The sequence below is a fragment of the Oryx dammah genome, unplaced genomic scaffold (assembly GCF_014754425.2).
Source record: "Oryx dammah isolate SB20612 unplaced genomic scaffold, SCBI_Odam_1.1 HiC_scaffold_23, whole genome shotgun sequence".
In the NCBI taxonomy this organism is placed as follows: domain Eukaryota; kingdom Metazoa; phylum Chordata; class Mammalia; order Artiodactyla; family Bovidae; genus Oryx; species Oryx dammah.
Genome location: NW_024070207.1, coordinates 95,788,557 through 95,807,500, shown reverse-complemented (window position 1 = coordinate 95,807,500; position 18,944 = coordinate 95,788,557). Strand labels below are relative to the sequence as shown.

The 18,944-nt window shown below is 42.3% G+C and overlaps 1 protein-coding gene and 1 non-coding gene across 2 annotated transcripts in view; one reads left to right on the top strand and one right to left on the bottom strand.

Moving 5' to 3' along the window:
* TSPAN7 (tetraspanin 7) overlaps positions 1 to 18,944 on the top strand; it is a 128,084-nt gene that overhangs the window by 56,628 nt on the left and 52,512 nt on the right. The window lies entirely within an intron of this gene.
* On the bottom strand, positions 15,015 to 15,087 carry TRNAR-UCU. The gene has a single exon. It is a non-coding gene; the product is annotated as a tRNA-Arg (tRNA).

The window sequence follows — 18,944 nt, the reverse complement described above, 5'->3', positions numbered from 1 at the left end:
GGAATTTTAGGATTGTTTGGGGCTGTCCTGCATTGTATACATCATCTTTTTATTGGGAGGTTGTAGATATCAATGGGCTTCCCTGGTGGCTCAGATGGTAAAGAATCTGCCTGCAGTGCAGGAGACCTGGGTTCAATCCCTGGGTCAGGAAGATCCTCTGGAGAAGGGAATGGCAACCCACTCCAGTATTCTTCCCTGGAGAGTCCCGTGGACAGAGTAGCCCGGTGGGCTACAGTCCATGGGATCGCGAAGATTCGGACATGCTCAATTTCATGACTAAACAACAAACAGATGTAGTCCTCTGCTTCTAGATCTCTGAGGCGAGTCCTGAAATTTTCAGGCTGCCAGGCCTTGGCCAGTATATTGATTATCAGTCTTGAAATTAGTTTATTTAAAAAAAAATCTGAAGTTTTTCCTGCTTACTTCTAGAATCTAAACTTGCTTTAATGTGCCTGGGACTGAAAGGCTACAAGTAACTGAATTTCCTTGACACTAAATAAAAAGCTGTAACTTTGGTTAAGACTCTGCTAGTACATGATATCTTGCTTTAGATTAGGATTGAGTCCTACTTGGAAAGTGTTAGTTGCTCAGTCATGTCTGATTCTTTGTGACCCCATGGACTGGGGCTCACCAGGCTCCTCTGTCCATGGAATTCTCCAGGCCAGAATACTGGAATGGGTAGTCATGTCCTCCTCCAGGAGATCTTCCTGACCCAGGGATCGACCCCACATCTGCACTGCAGGCAGAGTCTTTACCATGTGAGGCACCAGGGAAGCTCTGGAAAAGTAGAGGAAATGATGATCATGTTGGCAATTCAGCTTCAGTAGAGTGTAACGTAAGGTGATGGTGAGGCAAAGAAAAACAGCCATATTTCTTGCATTTGTTTAATTTTGCTTTCAATAACTCATTCAGTTGAAGCTTGGTTCTTTTCTTTCTTTCTTTGGTAATGAGCACATGATAGCATGATCCACTAAGCAGTGTGCAAATATTAGTTGTGTACTTCTCTGTTTCTGAGAGAAACTTGCCTACTGAGGTTTAGAATAGGCTGGTTTTTCCCTCATTTACACAGCAAGCAATATGATTTGGGAGATGGAATCCAGAGATCTGAGGTCAGAGGAGTCAAATTCTCATCAAGCTTTTCTACAGTCTGAAATGTCTGACTTGGAACAAATTGCAATGGAATTAGTTTTTTTTTTTTAAAATTCAATCTGCACATTTGCGGACAGCCCCTTATGTCACAGGGAGGTTGTAGGGTTCTACGGGGAGCCTGTGTGAGAGAGCACTTCATAAATATCGAAGTGTGATCCTGGTCATTCAAAAAATTTTTTTTTAATTTTATTAATTCATTCATTTTTCAATTGAAGTATACTTGATGAAAGTGAAAGAGGAGAATGAAAAAGTTGGCTTAAAACTCAACATTCAAAAAATTAAGATCATAGCATCTGGTCCCATCACTTCATGGCAAATAGATGGGGAAACAGCGGACACAGTGGCAGATTTTATTTCCTTGGGCTCCAAAATCACTGAAGATGGTGACTGTAGCCATGAAATTAAAAGACGCTTTCTCATTGGAAGAAAAGCAATGACAAACCTAGACAGCATATTAAAAAGCAGAGACATTACTGACAAAGGTCCATCTATTCAAAGCTGTTGTTTTTCCAGTAGTCATGTATGGATGTGAGAGTTGGACCATAAAGAAAGATGAGCGCTGAAGAATTAATGCTTTTGAACTGTGGTGTTGGAGAAGACTCTTGAGAGTCCCTTGCACAGCAAGGAGATGAAATCAGTCAATCCTAAAGGAAATCAGTCCTGAATATTCATTGGAAGGACTGGTGCTGAAGCTGCAATACTTTGGCACCTGATGCAAAGAGCCGACTCATTGGGAAAGCCCCTGATGCTGGGAAAGACTGAAGGCGGGAGGAGAAGGGGATGACAGAGGATGAGATGGTTGGATGGCATCACTGACTCGGATGGACATGAGTTTGAGTAAGCTCCGGGAGTTGGTGATGGACAGGGAAGCCTGGAGTGCTGCAGTCCATGGGGTTTCAAAGAGTTGGACATGACTGAGCAACTGAACTGATAGTTGATGTACAATACTGTATAAGTTTCAGATGTACAAGACAGCGATTCACAGTTTTTAAAGGTTAAATTCCACATATAGTCATTATAGAATATTGGCTGAATTCCCTGTGTTGTACAAGATCATGGTCCATTTTATTTATTCCCCTTCATAAGTGTGACTGGCAGACCCAGTGATTTCTGAGAAGCTTGGCTTTCACTGGAATGATGAGATAAGCTACTGGAGCGAAGGGCATGTGGTAAGTAAGATCAAAGGCCTTCCTGGAGCTCAACTTCCTTTCCCCCAATTAAGCAAGAATAGGACTGAACTTTGGTGGGTGAGAGTTTTAAAGCTTGCCATACATTTTAGGAATTTTTCTTAACGTGGCTTCCAAAGGACCCCGTTCTCTGGCTTTCCCTTACTCACTGGTTTGCTCAGCCTCCTTTTGTAGCTCCTCTTCTCCTCAATCTGTATGTAGCGGGGTCCCAGATCTCAGTGTGTGCTTCTTTTCTTGAAAGTAGTTCCCTTGGTGACCTCATTCCATGTCATGACTGTTTAAATACTAAGTAAATCCCCCAAACTCCCAGACTGTCCCCTGAAATCCAAACTCCTGTCCCGCTGCCTTCTCTATTTCGATGTCTCCGACTCAGTGTGTCCCTAGTTTAAACTGATCCTCTTCTTTCAACAACAACAACAAAGACCCACCAAGAACCAGTTCTACTTGCAGTTGTGCCCTTTCTTAAGCTCCCACTTCTTTCTCTCCCCAATTATTTTCTAGATATTTCTTCATGTTTTTCACCCTCTTCACCAAGGGTGACATGAAGGAGAAATAAGTATCCCAATTTTAGAGTTGAAACATGTTGTCATCCACTTATTTGAAGGCTGAGGCCACAAGTCCAGGGTCTCCCAGCCAGGTATCATGGATTCTTGTTTTCTCAGCGAACAGCTGTGTGAACTTTGGAGTGGTACCTTTCCCAGCCATCTCAGTGGAATTATTTATAAAGTCATAATAGCCCAGGCTGGCTCCAGGAAAGAGGTGCACCCAAATAATATATCAGCCATAATTTTCCATTCAGCATTTCCATTTTCTCTCTAGTCAACCACAATCCTCAGCCCTCAAGAGTGCTGTTATTTAAAACTGGGACTCATAAAGCTGTATCAAGCCTACCAGCCAGAGGAAATGTTGCCAGATGGTTTCTGACCAGGTACATCTCTTGAGACCCTGAAAACCAGCTTCATGATGCAAGGTGCTTTGGAAGGGCAAATTATTGTATTTATTTTCAGGTTATTAAATTATTTATGCATGCTAGCAGAGGAGATGTTTCTCTGCTTTCCAACTAATAAATGTTGACTGCTCCTACTAGGCTCTCAATAGGACTGAGTAAGCTCAAAGTAACCTGTGAGTTCTGAGTAACCTTAGAAGTAGGTTTCAGTGTTAATGGCCTCTGAACTAAGAATCATTGCCTAGAAATATTTCCTAGACCCTAAAAGATTAAGGTGAGAAGAAACAAATCAAGACAGAATCTGGCTTGATTATAAGTAGTATATTTAATCTTTCTGTAGCTTGCTTACTCAAATTAAAAAGCAAAAATATAATAAGTGGCCAGTCATTGCAGGTGATGGTTCTCAACCTTGGCTGCACATTGGTGTCCCCAGGGCGCTTGAGGAACCCTGCTGCCTGGGTTCCACCCCCTAGAGAGTCTAATTGAATTGGTTTTGGGTGAGAACCAGGCATCAGGATTTTTGAAAACTCCCCATGTGCTCAGATGCTCAGTCATGTCCCGCTCTTTGTGACCACATGGATTGTAGCCTGCCAGGCTCATCTATCCATGGGATTCTCCAGGGAAGAATACTGGAGTGGGTTGCCATTTCCTCCTCCAGGGGATCTTCCTGACCCTGGATTGAACCTGCGTCTCTTAGATCACCTGCATTGGCAGGTGTATTCTTTACCACTAGCGCCACCTGGGGGGCCCTATGTGATGCTGATGTGCAACCAAGGGTTGAGAATTCTAACAGGGACCTAAAAATACCTTGTAGACATCTGTCCTATTTTTTTGTTTTCCGGAGGAGACCAGAGCCTCCTGGGATTTTCCAGATCTTTTACTTACTTGTGGGAGATATGAAAATGAAAAACCTTTCCCCTTCACCTGTAAACATGATACTTTTGTAGACTTTGGAGCATTAGCCACATGTCCATCACCAGTTCCCATGGCATATGGAGCAGATACATTCCATGCCCTGTTCAGTGTAACAGGTTCTTATTAGCATCTCCCATAATGTTTGTAAGTCCTGAGACCAGCTCACCATTACCTAGTTGGTAAGTGGCAGACTTGACATTTGAACCCTGATCCCATATCATCCTCCATTGTTCCCCATCTGCTGGCTGCAAGAGAGGATGTCTTTGCTAAATAGCCACCATATAATTCCACATGAACAAGAAAAATAATGGTAAAGGAGACATTTGGGGGGCTTAACTGTCTGAGCAGCTAGGTCTACATGAAGGTAGCTACTGTGCATTGATGACTCAGTGAAAGACTGAAGATTAAGTGGGTGGGAGAAAGAATGGAGTAGACCGCCTGGGACAGGGGACTCAGCATAGGTGGAAGGGTTAGTCTTGACCGGGTGGAAGGACACATCTTAGGGAGGGGGGAAGGAGCAGTGTAGTTATAAGAACTTTTAGAGGTCTGGCAGAAAGTTAAGGTGAGCTTTTTTTCTGATGATTTCCATTGTTCTTTGTGAAGTCCCTTACATAGGCACGAGTTCTATTCTGAGAGCATGTTCGAAAGTCCAATTTATAAGTCCAACAGAGTTAACGGAGGTACCCAAGTAACACGATCAGCTATATAGTACTCTACTGTAATAGGTTTATAATACTTATCATAAAAAGCAAACAAAAAATAAATATTTTTAATCTTACAGTATGATATCTTAAACTACAGAAGTACCAGCTACACCACAGCTTTTACACTTGCTTCCAGACATCCTAGCCTTGAAATAAAGAACTGTGCTACTGTACTCTATGGAGTCAGTTCAGTTCAGTCGCTCAGTCGTATCCGACTCTTTGCAACCCCATGAATTGCAGCACGCCAGGCTTCCCTGTCCATCGCCAATTCCCGGAGTTCACCCAAACTCATGTCCATCGAGTCGGTGATGCCATCCAGCCATCTCATCCTCTGTCATCCCCTTCTCTTCCTGCCCCCAATCCCTCCCAGCATCAGGGTCTTTTCCAGTGAGTCAACTCTTCGCATGAGGTGGCCAAAGTACTGGAGTTTCAGCTTTAGCATCATTCCTTCCAATGAACCCCAGGACTGATCTCCTTCAGAATGGACTGGTTGTATCTCCTTGCAATCCAAGGGACTCTCAAGAGTCTTCTCCAACACCACAGTTCAAAAGCATCAATTCTTCCGCACTCAGCTTTCTTCACAGTCCAACTCTCACATCCATACATGACCACTGGAAAAACCATAGCCTTGACTAGATGGACCTTTGTTGGCAAAGCAATCTCTCTGCTTTTTAATATGCTGTCTAGGTTGGTCATAACTTTCCTTCCAAGGAGTAAGTGTCTTTTAATTACCTGGCTGCAATCACCATCTGCAGTGATTTTGGAGCCCCCAAAAATAAAGTCTGACACTGTTTCCACTGTTTCCCCATCTATTTGCCATGAAGTGATGGGACTAGATGCCATGATCTTCGTTTTCTGAATGTTGAGCTTTAAGCCAACTTTTTCACTCTCTTTCACTTTCATCAAGAGGCGCTTTAGTTTCTCTTCACTTTCTGCTATAAGGGTAGTGTCATCTGGGTATCTGTGGTTATTGCTATTTCTCCCAGCAATCTTGATTCCAGCTTGTGCTTCTTCCAGCCCAGTGTTTCTCATGATGTACTCTGCATAGAAGTTAAATAAGCAGGGTGACAATATACAGCCTTGATGTACTCCTTTTCCCATTTGGAACCAGTCTGTTGTTCCATGTCCAGTTCTAACCGTGGCTTCCTGACCTGCATATAGGTTTCTCAAGAGGCAGGTCAAGTGGTCTGGTATTCCCATCTCTTTCAGAATTTTCCACAGTTGATTGTGATCCACACAGTCAAAGGCTTTGGCACAGTCAATAAAGCAGAAATAGATGTTTTTCTGGAACTCTCTTGCTTTTTCGATGATCCAGCAGATGTTGGCAATTTGATCTCTGGTTCCTCTGCCTTTTTTAAAACCAGCTTGAACAACTGGAAGTTTACAGTTCACATATTGCTGAAGCCTGGCTTGAAGAATTTTGAGCATTACTTTACTAGCGTGTGAGATGAGTGCAATTGTGTGGTAGTTTGAGCATTCTTTGATATTGCCTTTCTTTGGGATTGAAATGAAAACTGACCTTTTCCAGTGATAGAGTAATGTACAGTAAAGTCCATAAAAGCACATTCACTTGTAGAGGATGCATGCACGTGACAGTGTTCACCAGATACGTGAACTTATGTGATTGGACATGTGAGCACACGTTCACATCTTTGAAACTTTGCAACTTGAAGGTTCATATATAGGGTACTTGCCATATTAAGAAATAATAGTTATCTGTGGGAACTTCATGAGGCGGGGTGGGTGGTTTGAGGGGATATTTGAAAAAGAGTCTTGTGGAAAGTGGGAAAGAGATACTAGGGAGATAATAGAGGTAGTGTCAAGAATTCATGAAGGATAGAAATTATGTGAAAGTGTCACTGCACAGACTGTGTTTCTTGTTCACTGCTAGTTTTTCTTTCAGTGCTCAGCATTGTGCCTGGCAGATTTTGAATAAATGGCTGACTTATTGAAGAATAAATATAGTAACACTAAGGAAGTGAGAGATGGGAAAATGGGAGGGTATGGACACAGAGTGGGATTTTAATTGAGTCTTCTGGATAGTGAGTGTTTCCAGGTGCTGACACATTTTGGGTTGTGGCCACAGGAGTAGATGGCAGCAGTGGCATGGAGGTAAAGACCATTGCCATTGGGGAATACCTCAGGCCTGAGATGCTAAAAGTAAGAAGTCACCCTGGATGGTAGGGAATGGGTGGGTGGGTGTTAGTCGCTCAGTCGCGTCTGACTCTTTTGCAACCCATGAACTATAGCCTGTGTCCATGGGATTTCCCAGACAAGAATACTGGAGTATTCTTCTCTAGGGGATCTTCTTGACCCAAGGGTGGAACCTGGGTCTCCTGCATTGCAGGCGGATTCTTTACCATCTGAGCCACCAGGGAAGCCCTGTCAGGGCATGGAATGGAGAGTAAAACTGCCAACCACCTGTCAGTCTTCAAAAACATACAGAGATTGGTACTTTATCGGAAGAGGTAAGAGTGTGGTCTGAGCATCTGCTGTTTACAAGTGCAAGGACAATGGCCTGGAAGTGGTGTTGGGTCATAAGATAGATTCTAAGAAGCTTCATGGCCATGAGTGTGTTGGGTAAAGGAGCAGAGGCTGCAGAAGACATGGTATCCTCAGAGGAGAGCTGGGTTCTGCGGAGGGCAGGAGTTGAAAGGGACATTCCAGGGAGAGGAGCTTATTCCTCAACAAAGGAGCTGAGGTTCACTGAGAAGACATCCCCCCCAGCCAGGAGACCTGCAGTTGGAGTCACTAAAGCATTGGTATACGTTTGAGACGTCCAGACTTTATATGATAATCTGGCCCCGACATTCCTCGATATGGCTCTGAGAATCTTGGCTGGGTTTACTCACATGCAGGTGGTTAGCCGGTGATCTAAGCACACCTATCCCCACACCATAAGTTCATCATTCACGAGATGTTTTCAACTGTATTACCTCATTATGATTTTGACAATCTGAAAAATGTTAACATCTCCAAGATGCATAGATTGAGAACTCTGACCCAGTGTGCTTTCTTCTTCCTAAATTCTGTACCCCATTGCTAAATTCTGTCCCCACTTGCTTTTCTAGACCACCTGCCAAAGTGGCTTTCTTGGGTACATGCATGCTAAGTCGCTTCAGTTGTGTCAGCTCTTTGCAACCCCATGGACTGTAGCGCACCAGGCTTTTCTGTCCATGGGAGTTCTCCAGGCAAGAATACTGGATTGGGTCACTGTGCCCTTCTCCAAGGGATCTTCCTGGACTAGAGATCAAACTCACATCTCTTACATCTCCTGCATTGGCAGGTTCTTTACCACTAGCACCACCTGGGAAGCCTGGCTTTCTTGGGAGACAGGACTAACAGCAGGGGAGGGGGCTTATGAGAGCTTTACTGAGAGAGACCCAGAGCACCTCTGCCTGTGGCCGAATACAAATGAGAACCTCTGACCTAAGGAAATTAGAGGAATGAGGGATATTTTGCATTTTTATAGCTGTTTTTGATGGCCATTCACTTTTAGGTCTTAGATAATATTTGGCTTGGGCTAAGTAGCCTAAATATAGACAAGAACTATGCTGTGTATTTCAAATTTTTCTCTTTTATATTCTTGTTAAAGTTTGCAACAGTTTTGTTCAATACAAATAGAGTGTGAAAATACTAATAGATAACCAACAAGGACCCACTGTATAACACAGGGAACTATATTCAATATTTTCTGATAACCTATAAGGGAAAACAAGCTGAAAAATAATATATATAACTGAATATATATATTTGGTGATTCAGATATATATGTGTGTGTATATATATATGTCTGTGCTGTATCACTGTGCTGTACACCCAAAACTAACACAACATTGTAAATCAGCTGTACTTTGATAAATGGGATTTCCCTGGTGGTCTAGTGGTTAAGATTCCATGCGTCCATTTGCAAGGGACATGGGTTTGATCCTTGGTCAGGGAACTAAGATCCTGCATGCCACACAGCATGGCCAAAAATAAGCAAAATTTGTTCAGAAACATTTTAAAAAGTAATATATATATATGTGTGTGTGTGTGTGTGTCTATATATAAAATATGAGCCTCATTTTTCTGGTGCCCACATTGAAAGGTAAAAAGAGGTAAAATGCATGAAATGTTTTTCATTCTTATTTTGCAGGCTGTCTTTGAAACCCAGTGTGTAGGTTGCACTTATGGCCCATCTCTGTTTGCATTAGCCATGTTTCAAGTGCGTGGTGGCCACGGTGGCTGGTGTTTCTTCCTATAATGGGTAGTGCAGACCTGACAATAAGAGGGTGGCATGTCGTGTGGAGAACCTTTCACCACAGTTCTCATATTTTGTTATTGTTAGCTGAATCATTTTGATTAAATTTGGGCTGATAAATTTCAAGTGTCTCAATTACATCCGTAGTCATCACACTGTTCTTTGATTATCCTTCAGCACCTTGTTGCTTTTTGAGTATTTGGAGGAGACCTTGTGGAGAACCACTGCTGTTTCTGAAAGAGCCCCGGAATGGCAAAGCTAATCAGAAATAATTCAGCCTGACTGTGATGCAGGACTGCATTCATGTGGCCACATATGCATGATTACAGATTCAAGGCTATAGTCACTCCTCTTAGGAAATTGGGTGGGAGGTGTGCACAGCACAAAAGTATCTAAGAGCTTTAGAACTTGTTGCAGCTTAATGCTGCTCTGACCTAAGGGCCTGCAGTGCCCTGAAGCGAGTAGTACATGTGTAGGTAGGACTTTCAGAAATCTGACCCTTCTCATGGCCATTTTTTCCACCCAGACTTGTTTCATTTTTAGATCTCTGCTCAATTTAGTATTTGTTGTTGTACAGTGGTGGTAGAGTTTCCTCTAGAGCTGGAAACCAGGCCATTCTCCTCTAAATGGCATTGGTTGGGGGAGGAATAAATTAGGAGTTTGGGATTAACATACTATACTCTGAGCGCTGAAGAATTGATGCTTTTGAACTGTGGTGTTGGAGAAGACTCTTGAGAGTCCCTTGGACTGCAAGGAGATTCAACCACTCCATTCTAAAGGAGATCAGCCCTGGGTGTTCTTTGGAAGGAATGATGCTAAAGCTGAAACTCCAATACTTTGGCCACCTTGTGCAAAGAGTTGACTCATTGGAAAAGACTCTGATGCTGGGAGAGATTGAGGGCAGGAGGAGAAGCGGATAACCCAGGATGAGATGGTTGGATGGCATCACTGACTCGATGGACGTGAGTCTGAGTGAACTCCGGGAGATGGTAATGGACAGGGAGGCCTGGCGTGCTGTGATTCATGGGGTCGCAAAGAGTCAGACACGACTGAGCAACTGAACTGAACTGAGACTCAAAGTTGGGCCCAATAGTGAGGATTATGCCACAGTGGTATGCCTGGGTAAAGACTGTTTCTGGCTGTAGCAATATCCTTAACATAATGTGATTTAAAACCAAAACATGTCTTCAAATGGGAACTTAATATATATAGGGCAGTTTTTGTGCATAGCTCAACAGTTGTGATGGAGAAGGTGATGGCACCCCACTCCAGTACTCTTGCTTGGAGAATCTCATGGACAGAGGAGCCTGGTAGGCTGCAGTCCATGGGGTCATGAAGAATCGGACACGACTGAAGTGACTTAGCAGCAGCAGCAGCAACAGTTCTGATAAAATGATTATCTTATGTTTATAATATACCTTTAGACCATTTAGAGGGTCAGCGTTTCTGTCCCTCTAAATCCCCCTGATTTTTTTCCTTCTACTTTTTATAGTTTTCTCTTTGGTGTAGTCTAGGATAGCTTTGGGCTTCTGTGGTGGCTCAGATGGTAAAGAATCTGCCTGCAGTGTGGGAGACCTGAGTTCAATCTCTAGGTCAGGAAGATCCCCTGGAAGAGGAAATGGCAACCCACTCCAGTATTCGTGCCTGGAGAATCCCATGGACAGAGGAGCCTGGTGGGCCACAGTCCATGGGGTTGCAGAGTCAGATATGACTGAGTAACTAACACACACACACACACACAGAATAGAGTCAGATGATCTATTATTCCTGAGTCACCTGGAGAAGATCACTATAATACTGCATCACTGTCGTGCAGAAATGTCCCATGTGTGACAAGTGAGCAGTGCTCCTGTCCATATGTACACAGTGCAAGAGCAGGACAAACAAGAGCTGAATTCATCTTCATTTATACCTTTCTTTGGGGCAAAGTGAGATAGCTAGACTCCCCCGACCCCGGCATTTTTGCTTTTGAATTTTATGACTTTTTTCCTCTTTAAATCAAGTAAATGATCAGTTTGCTAGATTCTTAATTAATCATAGGTGTAAGAACTTTTTAAACACAAACTGCTTTAAATTTTCTTATTTTTTTAGTCCACTGACCTTAGAAGTACCTTCCATCTGAGTCTTTAAACATCAATTATGAGTTTATTTTTTATTCTAGCCTCCTAATGGTGGTGGTCTCAGGGCATTTTGTGGCAGGAAGCTTGGGGACAAATTAAAGGTGACCTGGTGAGGATCAGCCTTTGAATTGGCTCAGTCCTTTTGGAAATTTCACTTCCCCACCTATTTGCATAGAGATCATTCAGTGAGCATTGTCTCACTCTTTGTTTGGAAGTTTCTCCAAAATGGAGAAATTGCTATGGTTTTAAGATATTGCCTCTATTGCTCTCCTAACTTGGGAGATGCAGGTTGAAGAAAGAGCAGTTACTTCTTAGCTGTATGATCTATTTGTCATTGTTTAGTCGCTCAGTGTCTGACTCTTTGCGACGCTATGGACTGTAGCTCGCCAGGCTCCTCTGTCCATGGGATTTTCCAAGCAAGAATACTGGAGTGGGTTGCCATTTCCTTCTCCAGAGGATCTTCCTGACTTGGGGGTTGAACCAGCTTCTCCTGCGTTGGCAGGTGAATTCTTTACCGCTGAGGCACTTGGGAAGCCCATGTGATCTGTTATACCTTAGGATAAAGTTGAATGTATTTGCTTAAACTCTCAGCTTTCACTGGTGTTATGACGTTACTTGTCCAGGACAGTGGTTCCAATAGGTGTTAAACTTCCAAAGGTTTTTGCAGATCTAATAAATCTATGCTGTATCTTAAGCAATGAAATATATAGTCTTAGGACTGTGTAGAAGACACATCAGTTAGAGAACATTCTCTAGTGAATTGGTTCTAAAATTACACCTGCCTTAATTGGTGTAAACTGCTTGCCATCTAATTGAGCTAATACCATTAAGGTTTCATCAGCCTGGCATTCTGAAGTCACCCCTGACAATTGATCTTCATTTTGTACCTATAGCAGTGATGATGCTAATTGGTAAAATTCCACAGCATGGAGTTGTAGGATTCCAGGATAGTGTTTCTTTGGTTGGTTTGTATAAGACTCTCCTTTTACATCCCAAATCAGTGGCTATTAACCCTTTTTAGACCATATTTTATTTTAGAGCAATGCTGCTACAAGATAATCTACAAAGTAGAATCATCAGAATATTAAGTTTGAGCTAGGGGCAAAGAAAATTGTGTTAACAAGCAGAGCCAAAGTTCATTTTAGCTATTAATTCTGTTGAGCTACTGTACTTTCCAGAGTTCACTTCCATTTGCCCGCTGGCAGCTAGAAAGGAAGGTTTGAAATGGTTGGCCTTCTGGCATTTAATTAATCTTGGAAAAGGTTGAAGTCCGGTTTGATTTCATGACTGAATGCCATAATAGTCGTTGACTGTCATTTGTCAGTGTTACACGGTCAGGAAGCTATCTCTACCAAGTGTGACTCGTGTGAATATCTACAAAATGGCTCTTATCAGGGAGGGGACACTTTGAAGATCTGAATATTGAGTGATTTCATTATTGTCATCACTATTAATGAGAAAAAATTTTGCTCTACTATTCAAGAGTATAAACCAGATTGTTAACTGATAAAGAGGAAGAAAAATCATCTGTAGGAGGGCAAACCTCAGGGGGATATTCAGCCACATAGGGAGAGAAGGCTAGAGTCATTTGGTTTAGATTTTCTTTTTAACTGAAGAAGTCTTTCCCACTGTTTCCTGGATCAAGGAAAATCCAACCTCCAGAGATGGGGCACATATAACACCACGAAGTAGTCTAAGGCAGTCTACTATAGGTTTATATACAAAGACATTTCATTGTTTTGTTCTTTTTAAAAAAATTTATTGACGTATAGTTGATTTCTTATACAATGTTTTGTTAATTTCTGCTGTATAGCAAAAACTTATTCTTTTTCATATTCTTTCCTATTATGGTTTGTCACAGAATATTGATTATAGTTCCCTGTGCTATATAGCAGGACCTTGTTGTTTATCCATCTTGTATATAATAGTTTGCAGCTGCTAATCCCAAACTCCCAATCCTTCCCTCCCCTCTCCTCCCGCTTGGCAACCACAAGTCTCTCTATAGCTGTGAATCTGTTTCTGTTTCATAGATAGGTTCATTTGTGTTGTGTTTTTAGATTCCACATATAAGTGATATCATATGATATTTGTCTTTCTCTTTGTGACTTGCTTCACTTAGTGTGATAATCTCTAGTTGCATCCATGTTGCTGCAAAGCATTATTTCATTCCTTTTTATGGCTGAGCAATATTTCCATTGTATGTATATATGTATGTGTGTGGTGTGTGTGTATATACACACACATCTTTATCCATTCATCTGTCAATGGACATTTAGATTGTTTCCATGTCTTAGCTTTTGTAATTGGTGCTACTATGAACATAGGGGTGCATGTATCTTTTTGAATCAGAATTTTGCAAAGACATTTTCTTGAACGTGCCTTCTTAAAACATTTATCTTTTTGGTCTTGGTTTTGTTTTTGGGAGCAAAGCAGAATAAGTTCACTTGTATTTGCATGTGATAAACAAATTTTTAAAAGAGATCTTTAACGATTTGCTGATGCTAAAGCCAGCTCAGTTTAAACTGTTAAGGAGAAGATGTATTTTAGTTTTCTAAGAAGCAGGTCATCCTCATTCATTCAACCATCAGCTATTTATTGAGTACATCCTTTGAATAAGACCTTACTACAAAGTTAGATAATACCTGAATTTGGCTTTAAGAGCCATAGTCCAATAATAGAAGCTATGTACACAAATGGTGGTTACAAAGTAGACCAGTACTCCTATAGATGGTAATAAATTTAAATTTTAAAAGTGCTTCTAATGTTTTTTAGTGAAGTAATTTTTACATCAGAAAACTTTTGTTAACTGGTTAGTATAGAATTTACAGTGTTGGCTGAGGTAGATTGGCTGAGGTAGAGATTCAGCTACTTCTCCGAGTAAATCTAGATGGTGAATTTCATCGTGAGAAATTTCTTCAACATACACATTCACAAAGAAAGTATATTCTCTGAATTTTTTTAAAAAAAATCTTTTTTCTCTTTATCCATTTGTTATGGAATTTGAAATTTGGATATTTTGTTCATGTCATTGTGAAATAATTATTGGGTCATATAGCTAATGGAGCATTTCTTATTTATGAGTTAGTGCCATCCAGTCTCTTAGGTTTTGATTTCCTCTTATATTTCCCAATACTTTCTCAATTTGGATAAAGTAGTCTTCCCTGAGAGCTCAGACGGTAAAGAATCTGCCTACAGTGCAGGAGACCTGAGTTTGATGCCTGGGTTAGGAAGACCCCCTGCAGAAGTGAATGGCAACCCAACTGCAGTGTTCTTGCCTGGGATAATCCTCAGGACAAAGGAGCCTGGCGGGCTACAGTACATGGAGTTGCCAAGAGTTGGACATGACTGAGAGACTAACACTTTCACTTTCATGCAGACCATAGAAAACATATATTTAATACCTATAGTTTGTATTGCTGTTTTGTTTTTAAAATGCTTATCATTTTTAAGGATCTTTTATTCTGGGTTTTTAGATATCTACCTCTTTGCTAATATATATATTTTTAAATTTTGTGACCTAACTCCTGCCTTCAAATTTTATTATATTAGAGATGACTTACAGATGCCTATGTCAGAACTAGTTCAGTCATATTAGGAAAAGATTGATGTCAGATAGCACTATTATCCTAGTTCATGGTGGTTAATACTTGGAAAGTATGCTAATCAAAATATTTAGAATGAGTCATTCTACTTTTTAACTTTTATTTAAAATTATCTTTTGGCCACGCCTTGTGGCATGTGGGGTCATAGTTCCCTGACCAGGTATCGAACCTGTGTACCCTACATTAGAAGTGCAGAGTCTTAACCACTGGACCACCAGGGAAGTCCCTTGGCTGGCTTTTAGGAATGGGCAGGAGAGAGTCTCCATGATAGCAGCATTCCTGATTCCTCTGTCTGCTTAGGGACTTTATTCTCAGCATCCAGAGTTTTTGCCTTCTTGCCCCCTTTCCTTCATGAGGGGCCTCACATTTATTGACACAGCTCTTTACAGTATCCAGAGGGTCCTCATAAAACTTCTTTTCAGCCTCTTGGTGCCTTGTGAGATAGGCCAGGGACATCACAAAACTGAGACTCAGAGGTGTAAAAACTAGCACTTGAGCCTCAGCTGTCTGATGCTGCTAACCCTCAACTGCCTGTTATATAAGCTGATAAGAAGCCGTGGTCAGGAGGTGTCTGGGAAGTGAGCCCTTCTGCTCACTTGAACAAATGTGAGGACACTTACCTCAGACAAAGGCCACAAGAGAAGCAGGGTGTGGTCCAGCAGGCAGGGCCATAGCCCTGGTTCTGACTGCACCATGAACATCCAGGCAGGGGTCACTGTCTGGTCCTGGAACTTTGATATCTGCTGACTGGATTCCATGCAGCTTCTATTACTGCCCTCTCAGATCTTCCTGGTTTGATAGCAACCTTCCACAGAGGGTCCTTCTGTGATTTCTGGGGCTTCCTCAATGGCTCAAGCATTAAAGAATCAGGAGATGCAGGAGACTCAGGGTCGATCCCTGGGTCAGGAAGATCTCCTGAAGGAGGAAATGGCAACCTACTATGATTTATGAGTTCCCACTACAAAAATAAAGGATACCTTTACCCTGAACCCCAAAGTTTGGAAAAGAGCTAATTAATCTAGTCAATGAAATGGATTTGAGGTTAATTTTATTTATCTTATTTTTACTTGGCCATGCCATGCAGCATGCGGGATCTTAGTTCCCTGACCAGGGATTGAACCTGTGCCCTCTTTATTGGATGTGCAGCATCTTAACCACTGGACCACTAGGGCAGTCCCAATTTTAGATTAATTTTAAAGGAAACATGCCCCAAGACCTAGTTTGAATTTTGTACTCAAACTTGAGTGGAGGAAGGATTTTCCAGGAGAGGCGCCTTTAAAGAAAGTAAACTGTCGTGGACTATCTCTTCTGTTAAATTTTGTTGAATTTTGGCACGACCTTTGGGGGCAGAGGCAATGTCAGAAAAGGATGTTGCTTCTTAACTATTTCCATTTCCCTGAGAAAGATGGTGTAGGTCTCTGGTTAAATCACTTGTGAAACTGACACCACTTCGCATCCTTTATTGATGAAAATTAATGATATTTCACTTTTAGAAATGTCCTTGCCAGAAAGAGAAGAAAAATAAAGCAGGCTTTGGGAACCTTGAGAAAAGTGATACTTAATGTTTGTTGATACTTAATTAAGTGATACTTAATGTTTGTTGAAAACTTACTGTATGCTGCACGCTGTGTCACCCCATTTAATCCTTTGCAGAACCTTTTAACATGTAAGGAAACTGAGGTAGAGAGTGTGTGGCTCCCCCATTGCTAACTCCAGAGAGGGGTATACAGGCCTTAGATGGTGACTAGTACACCCACAAATTTCACTGCAAGCGTCCAATTTCTGGTCAAGGATTCAATTAGTCGTTTCCAGATAAAAGTTTGAAAATTCCTTACTGGAAGGGCTGTGTGTGTGTGTGTGTGTCTGTGTGTGTGTGTGTGTCTGTGTGTGTGTCTGTGTGTGTCTGTGTGTGTGTGTCTGTGTGTGTGTGTGTGTCTGTGTGTGTGTCTGTGTGTGTGTGTGTCTGTGTGTGTGTGTGTCTGTCTGTGTCTGTCTGTGTGTGTCTGTGTGTGTCTGTGTGTGTGTGTCTGTGTGTGTGTGTGTCTGTGTGTGTGTCTGTCTGTGTCTGTCTGTGTCTGTGTGTGTCTGTGTGTGTGTGTCTGTCTGTGTGTGTCTGTCTGTGTGTGTCTGTCTGTGTGTGTCTGTGTGTGTGTGTCTGTGTCTGTGTGTGTCTGTGTCTGTGTGTGTCTCTGTGTGTGTGTGTCTGTCTGTGTGTCTGTCTGTGTGTGTGTGTGTGTGTGTGTGTGCTTAGTCACTCAGTTGTGACCAACTCTTTGCAATTCCACAGACTATAGCCCGCCAGGCTCCTCTGTCCATGGGATTTCCCAGCAAGAATACTGGAGTGGGTTGCTGTTTCCTTCAGGGGATCTTCCTGGCCCAGGGATCAAACCTGTGTCTTCTGCATTGGCAGGCAGATTCTTTACCACTGAGCCACCAGGGAAGCCCTACTATCATGCACACACTTGCTAATTGGGAGGTTATTTTCCAAACTTCTACGGATTGTACTCTAGCCTCAGACAGGCCACATTTGAGGCAAATAGTGCAAAACCCTATTGCTGTTGATTAGAATAACTAAGAATATCTGCCGTCTCCATACTTGAATAAGTCAAGCCACTTAGCCATAAGACAGAAGCTGTTTCTTTTTTGTTTTCTTTTCCCCTTGCTCAAATTGTTTCATAACCAGTACTCTGACTTTGAGTGAATAGCTATTATTCACCCTTTCCTGGTAGAGAAACATTTAAAAGTGCAGATTAAGCTCTGTTCCAAAGAGTTGTTGCTGTTCCCAGTCAAATGTCTTAACACTTAGGATCAGTGAGACCACCAGGCAAATCTCCAAGGTTATGTTTGGATGAGAATTAACACAAAGACAGTAGAACAATGTGGAAAAAGTTGGAACTCCAGCCCCCAGGCCACTGATGACACCAATATTGAGGTCAGTGCTGAGGCACCTGCTGGAATGCACCAGGCCGGGGGTCTCCCAGGTCCTGTACCCTCTTGTGACCAATAGTCAGGATGAGGGCCAGGCAGGGATTTTTTTCCCCATTCCTTCTCTCATCAGACTATTTTCCTGTTGTAGAAACATCCCAGGGCACATTGCCAAGCTGTCACAAAGCATGTGCCTGTAAGAAATTACCCCTTCATAACTCAACATTATTGTTGCATCCTGACTTTCTGAGAGGTTTTTCCTTAGCTGGCCAAACTGGGAGTTCTGTGTCCTGGCTGTGATCTCAGCTTACTGCTGCTTTATCCTGCAAACTGGCCTTTGGGTATCCTAATGGGCAGATTTCATTCCTGTCAAATTCCAGAAGTGCTTGTAAGTCTCTTATACTTCAACTAAAACAAACAAACAAAACTCAAAGTGCAGTTTTTAATTCCTGTGACCCATGAGTTCCCGTGAACCCACTTATTCTGATACGGCTTTAAACCTCAGACACTATGGCACACATCTGCTTCCGCTAAGACTTCCCCAGTTGGCTTCCATTTCACATGTTCAAGGCGGTGTCTGTATCTAAGAGATACATAATCTTGTGCCTTTGGTCCTAAGCATAGAAACGTCATGATGGGCATTGCCTCAATTCCATTCTGAGTCCCTAGGGTGGCCCAGTTCAGTAGAGCTTGTTTTCCTTCCCGCACCGCTTTATGATTGTTATGGTTGGGGATGCTGAACTCAGATTTTCCTTCCCGGTTGCCTCTTGAAACGCTGCCATCTTTCCCCACAGGAGAGCAAGCCCCTGCTGATAGGAAATCTCTCCATGTGCATGTGGCTGCTTGCCAGCATCGATGGCTGCCGATGATCAACTGCTTGTCTAGTTGCAAGCAGTTGATTTTCCCTGGATGGTGGACTGGGCCACACAGGTGGCCCGTGGCACAGTAGGCTCTTCATTGAGAGATGATTCTTTGTGGAGAAGTTCCTCTGGTGTGCTTAGGGTTCCCACACACATTTGTGACAGTTGAGTGATGCAAAAAAAAAAAAAAACACTTTTCATGTTGCTGTGGTTTGGGGCTTATTGTGAGGCAGAGGATATGTCAAGATTAGGGTATGCTGCAGGCCCCTCAAGAGGTAATGGATTACCGCAGC